Genomic DNA, 15,281 nt, shown 5'->3' on the forward strand with positions numbered 1-15,281 from the left:
TGACGGATCACTACAGGTAGCGACCACCTAAGGCGCTAAGTTGAGATGGGCGCCATGGGTGCCCAGGTGCAAAATTTGTACACATCGCGAATCACAGCTGACAGCGGAAACTCATATGGGTGAATGGGTTCTAGAGAAAACAGGGGAAGGAGCGCCAGATGATAAGCCACTTGTATGGAAAAAATCTTCTCGAACTAGTCCCCGACGCTTTATGAATAGCAACTGATATTTTTATAACGTAGCTGTGACACAAAGTAACGAAGAAGGTACGAGACCATGTCGAAATATATGTATAGTATGCAAACTGCTGAATTGTTCGTTGAGGAAAAAGTCGTTCACTGGAAGCAAGCTGACTTGATTATTCCAATATCATGAGTATTGGACATCATGACATTCTGAAACGTCATGTTGCACATGGACGTAAAAGTTACGTGTTTTAGTCGTAACAATCGTAAGTGGACTCATTTTTATACACACAGTTTTCCTACTAGGCACAATGAAAAAAAAATGTTAATTTGTGTCACTATTTCCAGAATCAACAGTATTCTTATTGTTCACTCTTCCACGATATACCACGCGCATGGTGCTGCTTTGATGAAGTAAAATTCACCGTCAGTGATAGCTGAGAGTCCTGATATACCATATACTGCAATCTTTCAGATAAACTAGCACTGCCGCTCCAAATTTTGCACCGCTGCATCTTGCACTCAGTATTGGATGTCGCTCTCCTTCCTGCTATGCTGATAGTCTTTCAGTGCTTGTTGCACTGCCGCCATACCCAGATGCTTTAAGATCTCCAACATACGGGGTGTTCAAAAAGTCTCTCCGCAGTGCCGTATGATTGTTAGCCACGCGTGCCGTATGCCACAGTCAATATACCGAGATGAAGCTCAGTGAAATACAATTTATTAATTTATTGAATATTCATCTTTACTTACAAATTTTTACATTCAATTTTGAAAGTGTCCCCCCGGCCCTGTTGTTGAATACACAATTCAATTCGTCTAATCATGTTTCCAAACACAAGCTGTAACATTTCTTCTGTAACGGAAGCAGTGAAAGTGGATATCGCACTTTTTAATTCATCGATGGATTTTGAACGGTTTTTATAGACAGTTGCTTTCGCTGCACCCCAGAACAAAAAGGTGGTGTTAGTACAGGTGATCGTGGAGGCCAAAGTCCCAGTAAAATTATGCGATCACCAAAAACATCAGCAAGCAGTGACATTGTAAAGCGAGCTGTATGCGGGGTTGCACGATCTTGTTGAACATAACCGTTCAGTATTTCACTTGACACAAGTTCTCCTATGAATGGGTTCAGAAAATCACTGCAGTATCGTTTTGCGTTTATTGTTTCGTTGAAAAACCCAGGCAGGCGAACAATCATACGGTACGCACGGCTAACAATCATACGGCACTGATTAGAGACTTTTTGAACACCCTGTACAAGAACAAGAAACTCTACTTTCTCAGTTACAAGTAACTGATAATCAAAATACAAATTTTATTAGTATAAGTACTACACAGAGTCTGGTAGGCTTATATTTTGTATCCAAAAAGAAGAAATGTTGAACGATGATGACGACTACAGTGAGTAGTCTATGGCTCTCCTCTGCTTTTACTGTGCGTAATAATGCTGAGTCAGCAAGCTCAAACAAATTCCAATACGCAAAAAAGGGATGAAATTGTATTAGTAAGTAATGTTTTTTCAACACAAGTTGGTTTTCCACATTTCAAGAAACATGATCTTGAACGTATGTCAGCTTCAAGATCTGCAAAATCAAGGAAACTCAATCTCAAAAGCACATGTTGTATCTCCATATTACGAGCAAAAGGAAACAGATATGCACAATCAAGGAATTCAAATGTAGATGTTGCTCCTCTATACCTTCGGGCTGGATGGTTACACTGGCTGGCAGTAATCCAGATTTAGCGATAAAAATGAAATATCATGCATGATAAGACAAACTATCACGTCTCATATGTAAGAACAATTGTCAGCAGTCACCTACCTCTACCCAGAGAGTGCGAAAAGATAGGTGCTCGGCAAAGTAGTACCTTATATACTCTCCCTGTTAGGCATCAGGTGAGCACATAATACTGAGGCTATAATTTGGTCTACATGTGCTATTCTTCTCCAAAATCAAATACGATCCCCCACCATCTGTTCCCAAGAACGAATGTGTGCTGTTCAGTACATGGAATCCCACACAATAATTTCATGAGTTAATTCCCAACTCTACGAAATGAACATCTTTTGGATGTCTTTCAACAGATTGAATGTTCTGACACAAAACATCCCATTCTACAATTGATTCTTTCAATTTATTGTACTGTGTATTACTGCATGCCAAACTAGCTCACTTTACATAAAAACTGTTACAAATTTCGCTCCGTGTCGCAGAAAAAAGGTAACACTGGACTTTAATACAAGATGTGTCCACCCTTGGCGGCTTGAACTATGCTGGGGATGCTTTTAGATATGTTTGTATCGATGTTTGTTAAGCTATGTTGTACTACCATTTCAGAAAACACTCCTGTAACTTGTCTAAAACCTGTAAGAAAAAGTCGAATTAAATTGGAATAAATTAATTTTCATGAATTAGTACTAGTGATTGCCACTACATTACTACGTAGATTTTGATTTTCTACGGTGAGCTGCATGCGTAACCAAGTGAGTGGCCCCCATTGAACAAGCTGAAAGTTATTGAGGGCGAGCGATGTGACACAAGCCATGGAACCACAGGACACCACAGGAGAGCACCCCCAGCGCTATTCACCGAACCATCGCTCACCTGCTTGTGTGAAGGGAAATGTGATGCAGTTGAAATTACCCGGAGCAGTGTTTTGTTGAGCAGGGGAAAGAAATAAGCCACACCAGCACAGAGGGCACAGTGAGTTGCCATCACACAATGGAATCTCAGGAATGTGTAGGACAACACCGGAGTTTATTTTTAACAAGCAGTGTCCATGGGGTGCCTGCAGCCTAACAGCCAGAGCCTACAAGATCTGCTTTCGTGGAAATAAAGCGGGAAGTCAAATTTCTACAAAAGCACGGGATATTAAGATGCCATCTTAGAAAGTGGAAAGGTAACAGAATGATGGGACTTCCTTGTAGTGTGTGGGATGTTGACACCCAAACAAGAGCCGCCAAAATGAATGAACGAATGTTTAAAGAAATGTAAAGTCAACCCCTAATATAAATAATCAGTGGGGCAGAAGGAAGTGCGATTGTTCTTACTGAGATCTAACTACACTCCTGGAAATTGAAATAAGAACACCGTGAATTCATTGTCCCAGGAAGGGGAAACTTTATTGACACATTCCTGGGGTCAGATACATCACATGATCACACTGACAGAACCACAGGCACATAGACACAGGCAACAGAGCATGCACAATGTCGGCACTAGTACAGTGTATATCCACCTTTCGCAGCAATGCAGGCTGCTATTCTCCCATGGAGACGATCGTAGAGATGCTGGATGTAGTCCTGTGGAACGGCTTGCCATGCCATTTCCACCTGGCGCCTCAGTTGGACCAGCGTTCGTGCTGGACGTGCAGACCGCGTGAGACGACGCTTCATCCAGTCCCAAACATGCTCAATGGCGGACAGATCCGGAGATCTTGCTGGCCAGGGTAGTTGACTTATACCTTCTAGAGCACGTTGGGTGGCACGGGATACATGCGGACGTGCATTGTCCTGTTGGAACAGCAAGTTCCCTTGCCGGTCTAGGAATGGTAGAACGATGGGTTCGATGACGGTTTGGATGTACCGTGCACTATTCAGTGTCCCCTCGACGATCACCAGTGGTGTACGGCCAGTGTAGGAGATCGCTCCCCACACCATGATGCCGGGTGTTGGCCCTGTGTGCCTCGGTCGTATGCAGTCCTGATTGTGGCGCTCACCTGCACGGCGCCAAACACGCATACGACCATCATTGGCACCAAGGCAGAAGCGACTCTCATCGCTAAAGACGACACGTCTCCATTCGTCCCTCCATTCACGCCTGTCGCGACACCACTGGAGGCGGGCTGCACGATGTTGGGGCGTGAGCGGAAGACGGCCTAACGGTGTGCGAGACCGTAGCCCAGCTTCATGGAGACGGTTGCGAATGGTCCTCGCCGATACCCCAGGAGCAACAGTGTCCCTAATTTGCTGGGAAGTGGCGGTGCGGTCCCCTACGGCACTGCGTAGGATCCTACGGTCTTGGCGTGCATCCGAGCGTCGCTGCGGTCCGGTCCCAGGTCGACGGGCACGTGCACCTTCCGCCGACCACTGGCGACAACATCGATGTACTGTGGATACCTCACGCCCCACGTGTTGAGCAATTCGGCGGTACGTCCACCCGGCCTCCCGCATGCCCACTATACGCCCTCGCTCAAAGTCCGTCAACTGCACATACGGTTCACGTCCACGCTGTCGCGGCATGCTACCAGTGTTAAAGACTGCGATGGAGCTCCGTATGCCACGGCAAACTGGCTGACACTGACGGCGGCGGTGCACAAATGCTGCGCAGCTAGCGCCATTCGACGGCCAACACCGCGGTTCCTGGTGTGTCCGCTGTGCCGTGCGTGTGATCATTGCTTGTACAGCCCTCTCGCAGTGTCCGGAGCAAGTATGGTGGGTCTGACACACCGGTGTCAATGTGTTCTTTTTTCCGTTTCCAGGAGTGTATATTGGCCAAAGACACATTCTGGAGCCACACGACCAATCAGTTTTTTAGTGGTTAAAAACTTTAAATCCCAGTAAGGAAGGGAAGTGCCTCGTAAGACAATATCTTACGGATCGGCTCTCACAAGAATCAGTATCCCACCAATGACAATTACGCAACGCCAACAGACAAAGAGCTTAGAGTTTTCCTTGTCAAAAGCACTCTGTGAATCGTCGCTACTAAACTTTTTTCTCTAGAGACTTTATTCGAGACTTCGCTTGCATAATTTATAATCCAGACTTCTGTTCGTCCAGAATGAGAGGCTCTTATCCATATGGGGTTGAATTTAGATGCGGGCGGAGACAAGTTGTTGGTACCGAGACAATGACAATTTAGCGGTCACTACAACCATCACCTGGAGATTCTATGTACAGCGAGGCAATGCTGCAACAGAGAAGCGAAAGGGATAGGCAAAGTTTAGGCGAGGTTCATTAATTCCAGTCTTCGTTGTGGAGACTTATTTGTAGTACGAAGGTCAACATGATTCCACTCTGGCAATAGATGCACATCCATATTTTTCTGTCACATTTCCATTCTCTACGTACTAATCAATGGCACTCGTGGGCTGACCTCTGCCAATGTATTTTATTTTTGGATTTGTGTTCACTTGAAATTGCCATTCCAGATCCTCTCTCAAGTTTTCCAAGGAATTAGTTTATTGCTTTCAGTTATTGTCAAAGTCGTTTCATGTGAGGTTACATTACTTGCGAATAGTAACCTGTATTAAATTTAGGAACCAGGTGTTAAACTGTAAGACATTTCCAGGGGCAGATGTGGGCTTTGACCACAATAAACTGTAGATTAAAATTGAAGAAACTGCAAAAAGGTAGGAATATAAGGAGATGGGGCCTGGATAAACTGAAAGAACCAGAGGTTGTAGAGAGTTTCAGAGAGAGCATTAGGAAACGATTAACAGGAACGGGGGATAGAAATACAGTAAAAGAAGAATGGATAGCTTTGAGAGATGAAACGGTGAAGACAGCAAAGATTCAAGGAGCAAAAAAGACGAGGGCTAGTAGAAAACCTTTGGGTAATTGAAGAGATATTGAATTTAATTGATGAAAGGAGAAAATATAAAAATGCAGTAAATGAAGTAGGCAGAAACGAATTCAAAAGTCTCAAAAACGAGATCGACAGAAATTGCAAAATGGCTAAGCAGAGCTGGCTGGAGGACAAATGTAAGGATGTAGAGGCATATACCACTAGAAGTAAGATAGATACTACCTACAGGAAAATTAAAGAGGCCTTTGGAGAAAAGAGAACCACTTGTATGAATATCAAGAGCTCAAATGGAAAACCAGTTCTAAGCAAAGGAGGGAAAGCAGAAAGGTGGAAGGAGTATATAGAGGGTCTGTACAAGGGCGATGTGCTCGAGGGCAATGGATGAGGACGTAGGTGAAGATGAAATGGGAGATATGATACTGCGTGAAGAATTTGGTAGAGCATTCAAAGACCTAAGTCGAAACAAGGCCTTGGGAGTAGACAACATTCCATCAGAACTACTGACTGCCTTGAGAGAGCCAGTCCTGACGAAACTCTACTATCTGATGAGGAAGATGTATGAGACAGGTGAAATATCCTCAGACTTCTAGAAGAATATAATAATTCCAATCTCAAAGGAAGCAGGTTTTGAACAATAAGTTTAATAAGTGACGGCTACAAGATACTAACGCGAATTGTTTAGAGAGGAATGGAAAAACTGGTAGAAGCCGACCTTGGGAAGATCATGGATTCCGTAGAAATGATGGAACACGCGAGACAATACTGACCCTACGAATTGTCTTAGAAGATAGAATAAGGAAAAGCAAACCTACGTTTCTAGCAATTGTAGACTTAGAGAAAGCTTTTTATGATGTTGACTGAACTACTGTCCTTCGAATTCTGAAGGTAACAAGAGTCAAATATAGAGAGCGAAAGGCTATTTACAATTTGTGCAGAAACCAGATGGCAGTTATAAGAGTCGAGGGGCATGAAAGGGAAGCAGTGGTTGGGAAGGGAGTGAGACAGAATTGTAGCCTCTCCCTGATATTATTCAATCTGTATATTGAGGAAGCAGTAAAGGAAACAAAAGAAAAATTAGGGGTAGAGATTAAAATCCATGGAGAAGAAATAAAAACTTTGAAGATTGTCGATGACATTGTAATTCTGTCAGAGACAGCAGAGGACTTGGAAGAGCAGTTGAACAGAATGGACATTGTCTTCAAAGGAGGATGTAAGAGAAACATCAACAAAAGCAAAACGATGACAAGGGACTGTAGTCTAATTAAAGCAGGTGATGCTGAGGGAGTTAGTTCAGGAAATGAAACACTTAAAGTAGTAGATGAGCTTTGCTGTTTAGGGAGCAAAATAACTGATGATGGTCGAAGTAGAGAGGATATAAAATGTAGACTGGCAATGGCAAGGAAAGCGTTTCTGAAGAAGAGAAATTTGTTAACATAGAGTATAGATTTAAGTGCCAGGAAGTCGTTTCTGAAAGTATTTGTATAGAGTGTAGTCATGTATGAATGTGAAACGAGGACGATAAATAGTTTAAAAAATGTTCAAATGTGTGTGAAATCTTATGGGACTTAACTGCTAAGGTCATCAGTCCCTAAGCTTACACACCACTTAACCTAAATTATTCTAATGACAAACACACACACCTCCGCCCGGACCAGCCGCACAGTCCATTACTGCAGCGCCTTAGACCGCTCGGCTAATCCCTCGCGGCCGATAAAAGTTTAGACAAGAAAGGAATAGAAGCTTTCGAAGGGTGGTGCTACTGAAGAATGCTGAAAATTAGCTGGGTAGATCATGTAACTAATGAGGAGGCACTGAATAGAATTGGGGAGAAGAGGAATTTGTGTCACAACTTGACTAGAAGAAGGGATCATTCGGTAGGACATGTTCTGAGGCCTCAAGGCATCATCAAGCTAGTACTGGAGGGCAGCATGGAGGTGAAAATCGTAGAGGGAGACCAAGAGATAAATACACAAAGCAGATTCAGAAGGATGTAAGGTGCAGTAGTTACTTGGAGATGATGAAGCTTGCACAGGAGATAGTAGCTTGGAGAGCTGCATCGAACGAATCTCTGGACTGAAGACCACAACGACTACAACAATAACCTGCATTATGATCATTGTTTGATTTAGTAATCAGAAACGTATCTCAAACACTGATTTGACGAGTGAAAATTTACTTGTATCAAATGTTAAAGGGCCAAGTTCATTAACGTAATTAAAGCATTCGATTAAAGAACTCCAACCTATAAGCAAAAGACGACAAACCATGTACACCTACATTTAGCGTCTGTTCTCTGACTTGAGCTGTCTGGAGTTTTCATAAATCATTGTGAGAGGCCGCGAGTTCCGCATGCATTGGCTTTCAGATGGTGCACAAGCACAGGTTGTGGCATGGGATTTGGAAGTACTTTGGCCACAGAGTCGCCTGGTATAGCAGAGCACATCAACTTAGCCCACGCAGTGATGACTGCCACCTTGAAAAGTTGTCAGGTTTTTTACTTTGGAGCTGATGTGATTGATAGCCACCTGTAAATTCTTCATTTACAATATTTGTACTGCTGGACTGGAATGTTTCCTTACAATGGACCAAGGTGCTGATTTTCTCACGAAAGTCGTTCACAAAATCGTACCTGCTGTTAGATTATTGTTATGGTCATCATCATCATTATATAATGGAAATTAATGGCGAGCTTCCGCCTGTGGAGTTACGTGTTAATGGGACAAAAGCGAGTGAACATTCCACTTGTGTGGATAAAACTTTGTATGCTCATGTGAGATAGGCTGCCCCATCAGTTACGTGATGACGAAATCTGGTTCTGTATTTAGAAATCAGGTGTCTATAATTATGGTAGAATTATGGTAAAATTTGTTAAATTTTGTCTTCCTTTGTAAGATCCAAATGGAGTACTAACAGTATCTTGTGCGCTCCTGCGTTTTAATTTAAACCGCAGAAATTTCACCGCTGGATGGGATCTCGCTGCATGTCTCACATGGTTTGAAGAACTGGCTGAGGTGGCCGTTGACTGCGATAAAGGTTTATTTTACGAGGGTTGCCCAGAAAGTAATGCACCGCATCTTTTTTCTCAGCCGAAAATAATGCTACGAATGCGAGACGTTACATATGTATTACTTGAAGTCTCCTGAGTTCCCGTCACTTCCGACAGATAGCGTAGCTACCGGAGAGTTTCAAAACGGCGTCTGAAGGTGACGTAAGTAACAAGCAACGTGTCGTCATTGAATTTCTCACTGCATAGAAAGAAACTGCGGGGAATATTCACAAACTCTTGTGCAAAGCCATCCAGTGGTGAATATTGTTGCCAGTAGGAATGAATTTATTTAACGACTCGGTTCAAGAATATATTTTGCAGCGTTGGATCCCTAGATATTAACTGGCACGCTCTTTAAATGTCTGTGACTGGGTCAAATGGGCCGTGTAGTCAACTGAGTCATTGGAACACTGATGTGGTAAATTCATTTACGTTGTTCATGTGACAAAAAGGCTCAACTCTGGTACCTTCGCTTAAGTTTTATGCGTAATTGTTTTAAGGTGTTATCCCATGTTTCAGAACTCTAAAACCTAATTGTTTGATTATGTCTGTCTAAATCTGATGGGAAAACATGTTAAGAATTGCGACGAATGTAAATAATTGATGCACTAGATTCTAAACAAAGTTTTTTCAAAATGAGTCTAACTTTCTTCGTTGGCTGTTGGCCTGCTGTTGGTGGTGTTATAATTAAGTTGTGTTTATATTTTAATTGTTTTTACTGGAAGTTACTAGTTTTGAACTGATTGAAAGCTGATGCACAGAGAATCTTTTAATGGAAAGTATTTTGAAGTTTGAAGCGCCTTATGTACTTGAGGGTAATTTCAAACTACTCACTAACTTCTTTCAAGAGTTCAACCCTAGAACCCTAGCAACACCAACGCATTTTTCATAACGCGATTTACCAAAATGGGGGGCATGAGGGGGAAGGGGGGGTTTACTTTATACCCATTCTAACAACCCTACCACAATAAAGGTCAAAAATTAATTATGATTGTAGTGTTGCTCACGCTGCTCAATATTGCATTTTAGGGCAACAACAAAGTTATATTATGTGGCAGGTGTCATTAGAACACAGTTAATAAAGTCATTTCTTGAAATAATGGATAAACTAGGCACTCATCTTTGCGTGTTTCCCACGCTGGTCTCGTTGTGAACTCATGGCTCAATCGTCGAAAATCTAGGTAGTGATGATTCCAAGCTCGGATGCAAGGAGTCCTAGGTGTTATTCTGCGATATTCAAAAGTTTTATAGATGTGTTTCATAAACCATTCTTGAAGATTAAACTTTTTCAAGTTAGGACAATGGTGATGTAAAAAAGTAATCAGCACTCCGAATTTAAGTTACACTTCTTTTTATTACTTTTGTTGCAATATCACGTAACACGTTCCAAAACATCATTTCACAATATAAAACATACTTGAAAATATCTTCCTCACTATTAAAGTTCACATTTCATAAACTGACTACAATTTGCGTGTTTTTAACATGACGACCAAAGCTTGACTCTCTAATAACCGCTTACGCACTCAAAAATCAGAGTTACAAGTACGTCAATGATCATAGTGACAAAAGAAAGAATACACATAAGAATAATATCATTGCGATGTATACATATCGATGTATCGAAGTACCTCTACATTAATGAAATCAAATCTGAATGTTGTCACAGAAATATGTTAACTATTTTACAGAAACACAGTAGAATATTGCTGGTATCGAGAGGTTGAGGTGAGGTGCCGTAGTGGTTACGTAATTCAAGTACCATTACACCAACCCAACCTGAAAAAAATACGTTAACTATGGTTGACTTATATTAACAACATACTTTTTGAAGACATACTTATGTCTTAATAGGATCCATAACCTGAAAATATCTTTTAGCACACTTTTAGCAGAATCACATACCTGTGCACTGTTGATTGGGGTGGAGGGGGGTGGAAGTACCTTTTGCAGCCCATCAAAAAAATTTTGAAACTGCAAAATTCGATAATTGTTGTCGACTTTTGCTCATAAAATATTATCTGAAGAGATACTGGGTTGTAAGTAAGCTACTGAACCAGAAAATATTGAACAACACTTTCACTGTGAAAAATTGAAATGTACTACTCAGGCTTAAATTCTTTGGTTAAGTTTGACTGAAAATTTAAAACATTTATGCAATATGATAGAAGAATTCCTTAAAAGCAATAGATACTTTTTTCCACTTTCTTCAAATATAAAGTAACTGACTAGATTACAATATTTCCAAAGGTGAACACAAAGTACCGCCTCCTCTCACCCCCCACCCGCTCTTACCGCTTGGCATTGCGAGGTTTAATTTAACAATCAAGTGTGCTCATGTTATCAGCATTTGTCTCGAATAAAACTGCCGGTGTGAAATAAATTGTGGAATTTTGTTTTGGTGAGTGTGTGCTTGGTAACTTAGAACTCCTGGACCTCTGCATTTCAATGGTAGCGCGTTGGATGGTTATAAGGTGGACAGACGTTCATACACTCTTGCAGTGAACAAGTGGTGTTTTCTGTAACTATTGTCTGCTTGATTTTGCAGTGTTTGTGGCTGTAGGAGCAAGAAGCGTGATGGGTCTTACTCGTCTAAGAGAAAAAAATTGCCTACGTTTGAGTTAAAGATTCGTAAAGAATCAGAGGAGGATAGTGTCACTAACCTATGTTAGCAGTTACGGGCTACATTACGTCGTCCGGTAAACATCACCACTGGGATGGCTGGGGAGGTAAGTGCCGCTTGCTCTGCTTGTAGGATGCTGCTTTCTGATGCGCAGGAAAATTTTACGCTGTTAGACGGCGCTTCTCCATCTTTCACGTAAATTTTGCACTTAGAAACAGTCATGTTGCCAATAGGGTCCGAGACGTGCGTCTGGCTAATGTGGATCCCAAGTTTTTGTGCGACATTCAGGCATTGCAAGAGGAAGTCATAATTTGGCAACAACAAATTTTGTTTCTCAATTGGCAAGTGGAAGATGAAGCAATTAATGCTGGTTACTTACTTTACTGTACGCGATGAGGCCTAGAGGACCACGCACTGCTACAATGTTCCTGCTCCACTGGGTTCTGTGTTGTGCCTCCTTGCGCCAATCATTCTCTATCCTAATCTGCAGCAAGTCCTCATGGACTCATCTCTTCTTTGGTCTTCCTAGTGGGCGTGTTCCACAGGGAATATAATCCATAGCCTCCAAAGGCCATCGGCATTTATCCATCCGACTGACATGCCCTGCCCATACAAGGCGCTTGGTTCTCATCAGTCCTACACTGTTTGGTCTATTGTACATTTCGTCTATTTCACAATTATGCCTGATCCTCCATTCTCCAGTGATCTCATCTTGTACCGGACCAAAGACCTACCTTTAGACTTTCCGCTCAAAAACAAGAAGATTGTTCAATCCAAGTTTCACAACCATACAGTACTACGGGTTGAATCATTGTTTTATACAGCTGGAGTTTGAAATTCCTCGAGAGACCACGCGATGCAAGAAGTTGACTGAGACCAATCCTCGCTTTGATTTCTGCTTCACATGCTGCGTCTTCTTTGAAGATTACCCCAGATATTTAAATTCAAGAACCCTTTTGTAGGATCGGTTTCCCAATATCAAAGGCAGGAGTGGGTCTCTTGAATAATCATGGATCCTGCTCATCACCAAATATTAAGTCTTTGATTATTCACAAGGCGTCCAATTTTGCTTACTTTCGCCTCCACGCTTTCACTCATCCGCATTAGTTCCTCCTTAGATCTGGACGACAGGGCCACATCATCAGCAAACCGGCCGCAGTGACCGAGCGGTTCTAGGCGCTTCTGCCTGGAACCGCGCGACCGCTACGATCGCAGGTTCGAATCCTGCCTCGGGCATGGATGTGTGTGATGTCCTTAGGTTAGTTAGGTTTAAGTAGTTCTAAGTTCTAGGGGACTGATGACCTCAGATGTGAAGTCCCATAGTGCTCAGAGCCATTTGATCCATTCATCAGCTAACGCCAGGTGTGTGATTTTCTCACCCTCTGCCTCTATACCCTCGAAGCTTTTACGAGTGACTTCTCTCATTATCTTTTCAAGTGTCAGGTTGAACAATACCGGTGACACACCAGCTCCTTGTATCAACCCTGTGTTTATGTTAAAGCTCTCCGTGAGTTGGTTCCCGAGTTTCACTTTGCCTTTTGAATCAGTGAGACAAATTCCAAATAGGCTGACGAGTTTCTTAGGTATTCCAAACTCCTTTAGGCAGTTCGTTAGCCTCTCCTGGTGCATGCAGTCATACGCCTTCTTAAAATCTATGAAGAGCACATGAAGTTCTTTGCCATACTTCCACAACTTTTCGGTGAGTTGTGTCAGCACAAAGATGTTGTCGACAGTTGAACGGCCCTTTCTGAATCCCCTCTGATATTCACCAATCACTTCTTCTGCAAATGGCTGTATTCTGTCCAGTATACAGTTGGACAAGACCTTGTAGCAGACATTCAGTATGGCGATTTCTCTGTAGTTACTGCAGTTCATTTTGTCACTTTCCTTGTGTACAGGGTACATGGCATATGACAGCTGTGTTCCAATCTCCTGGGATCGCCTCCAAAATCCAGATCCCCTTGGTTAATTCCCGAATTTTCTTCTGGAGTCCCTCCCCTCCTGGTTGAACGATTTCTTCCTGGATTCCATCTTCTCCTGGGCTTTCGTTCTTCTTTAGCTACATTATCCGATTCTTCATTTCCTCCAGTGTGGGTGGAGGATAGTCTAAATCTGCAATGTGAGGAAACTGAAGTTCAAACAGATCTTTAGGTTCATCACAGTTGAGGAGTTCCCTGAAGTGTTGCCTGTCAGGATGTCAAACTCAATGGTGAGTATGCTCCCATTATTCTCCTTGATGAATTTTTGGAGGGTTTGATATCCCTTCTTGAAGAATTTTATTTTCTGGTACATCTTTCGTGCCTCTTTCCCCAAGAAATCCTGTTGGGCCTCATCTATCACACCTTTAACGTAGATTCTCTTTGCTCTTCTCAGGGTTGCTTGAGTAGTTCTCTGAATTTCTTCGAACTGTGCTTTGCCTTGTGCAAAATCAGCCCCTTGTAACCAGTTCTCCTTGGCTTCTCTTCTGTTAGCTAATGCCTTAATGCATTCATCCCCAAACGAAATCTTTTTGCCTCTGATCCGTTTCTTGATGACTATATTCGCCACCTCATTTATGGCATCCTTAACTTCTATCCACATTTCATCTGGGTTCTCTTGTGAAGCCTTCCTGCAGATTTTCAAAGCGCTTGCTGAGATGGAGCTGAAGTTCTTCTTCCTTTGTGTTATCTTTCAGTGCATCGATATAGTGGTGTACAACTTTTGTAAGGTTATTCCTAACTTTGGCTTTGGATTGTACTTTTAGCCAGCTGTTTACGAGGAAATGATCACTCCCACACTCTGCACCCCTTGTTGTCTTTAAATCCCTCACCCAGTTCTTTGCTTTGTTATCTATTGCAATGTGATCTATCTGATTAACTGTCTTACCATCTGGCGATACCCAGGCTCCATTGTGTATATCCTTCCGTTGGAAATTTGTGCTGCTTATCAATATTCCTTTGGATGTTGTAAAGGTTATGAATCTGATGTCATTGTCATTGCTGAGTTCATGAAGACCGTGTCTTCCAGTTGTTGACTGGATTACGTTCTCTCTTCCAACTTTAGCATTCATGTCCCCCACTAGGACTTTACAATTATTATTTGGGATGACATCTACGACCACCTCCAGGTCCGCATAGAATTCATCCTTCACTTGGGATGTACTTTCTTCTGTGGTGTATAGCATTTCACAAACAATATTTTACATATCTTTATGTCTATTGTTAAAACTGCTATTCTAGGGCTCACAGCCTCAAACCCAGATTCATTACTCACACAAAATGCCATACTGAGTTTATGTCCTGTCTCACAGCCTCCATAAAAGATTGCGTACTTCTCGATATCTAGGGTACCTGTATCCTCCCAACGGACTTCCTGCAAAGTGACAAGATCCATCATATATCTTTCGATTTCCTTGACTAGACTGATTGCGGCGCCTGTTTTATATAAACTACGAATATTCAATGTTCCAAATAGTAAAATTTTTCGTCTATTTTGTGTTACCAAATTCCGAGGCTTCCTTGTAGTTTGTTTAACATTAACAAATTTTCCGTGATGGGGTGGTAACCTATCTTCACCAACCCCAAACCTGGAGGACCAGAGTATTTAATTTTGGGGTAACCTTCCCCTAGATGAATTGCTTTTTCTTCAGCTGTCGAGGTTTATCTCCCCTTTTCTTACAAATTGTGAAAGGATGAAGGACAGGGAGTGGAAAGATAGGTCGTTGTGAGACACACTTCGTCTGGTTCACCTCCTAAGACCTGTACGGCTTGGGAGGCCCCGTCAGTTGCTAAGTTACCGCCGGCATAGCTCTTAGTGTCATCTGAACACGCTAACATCTCCACCAACACGGACAGTGCTTCTTTTAGGTGGTGTCTCCTGGAGAGCGAGCCATTAATGCTGATTGTGAACAAAATTTA

The sequence above is a fragment of the Schistocerca piceifrons genome, chromosome 5, assembly GCF_021461385.2.
Source record: "Schistocerca piceifrons isolate TAMUIC-IGC-003096 chromosome 5, iqSchPice1.1, whole genome shotgun sequence".
Taxonomy (NCBI): Eukaryota; Metazoa; Arthropoda; class Insecta; order Orthoptera; family Acrididae; genus Schistocerca; species Schistocerca piceifrons.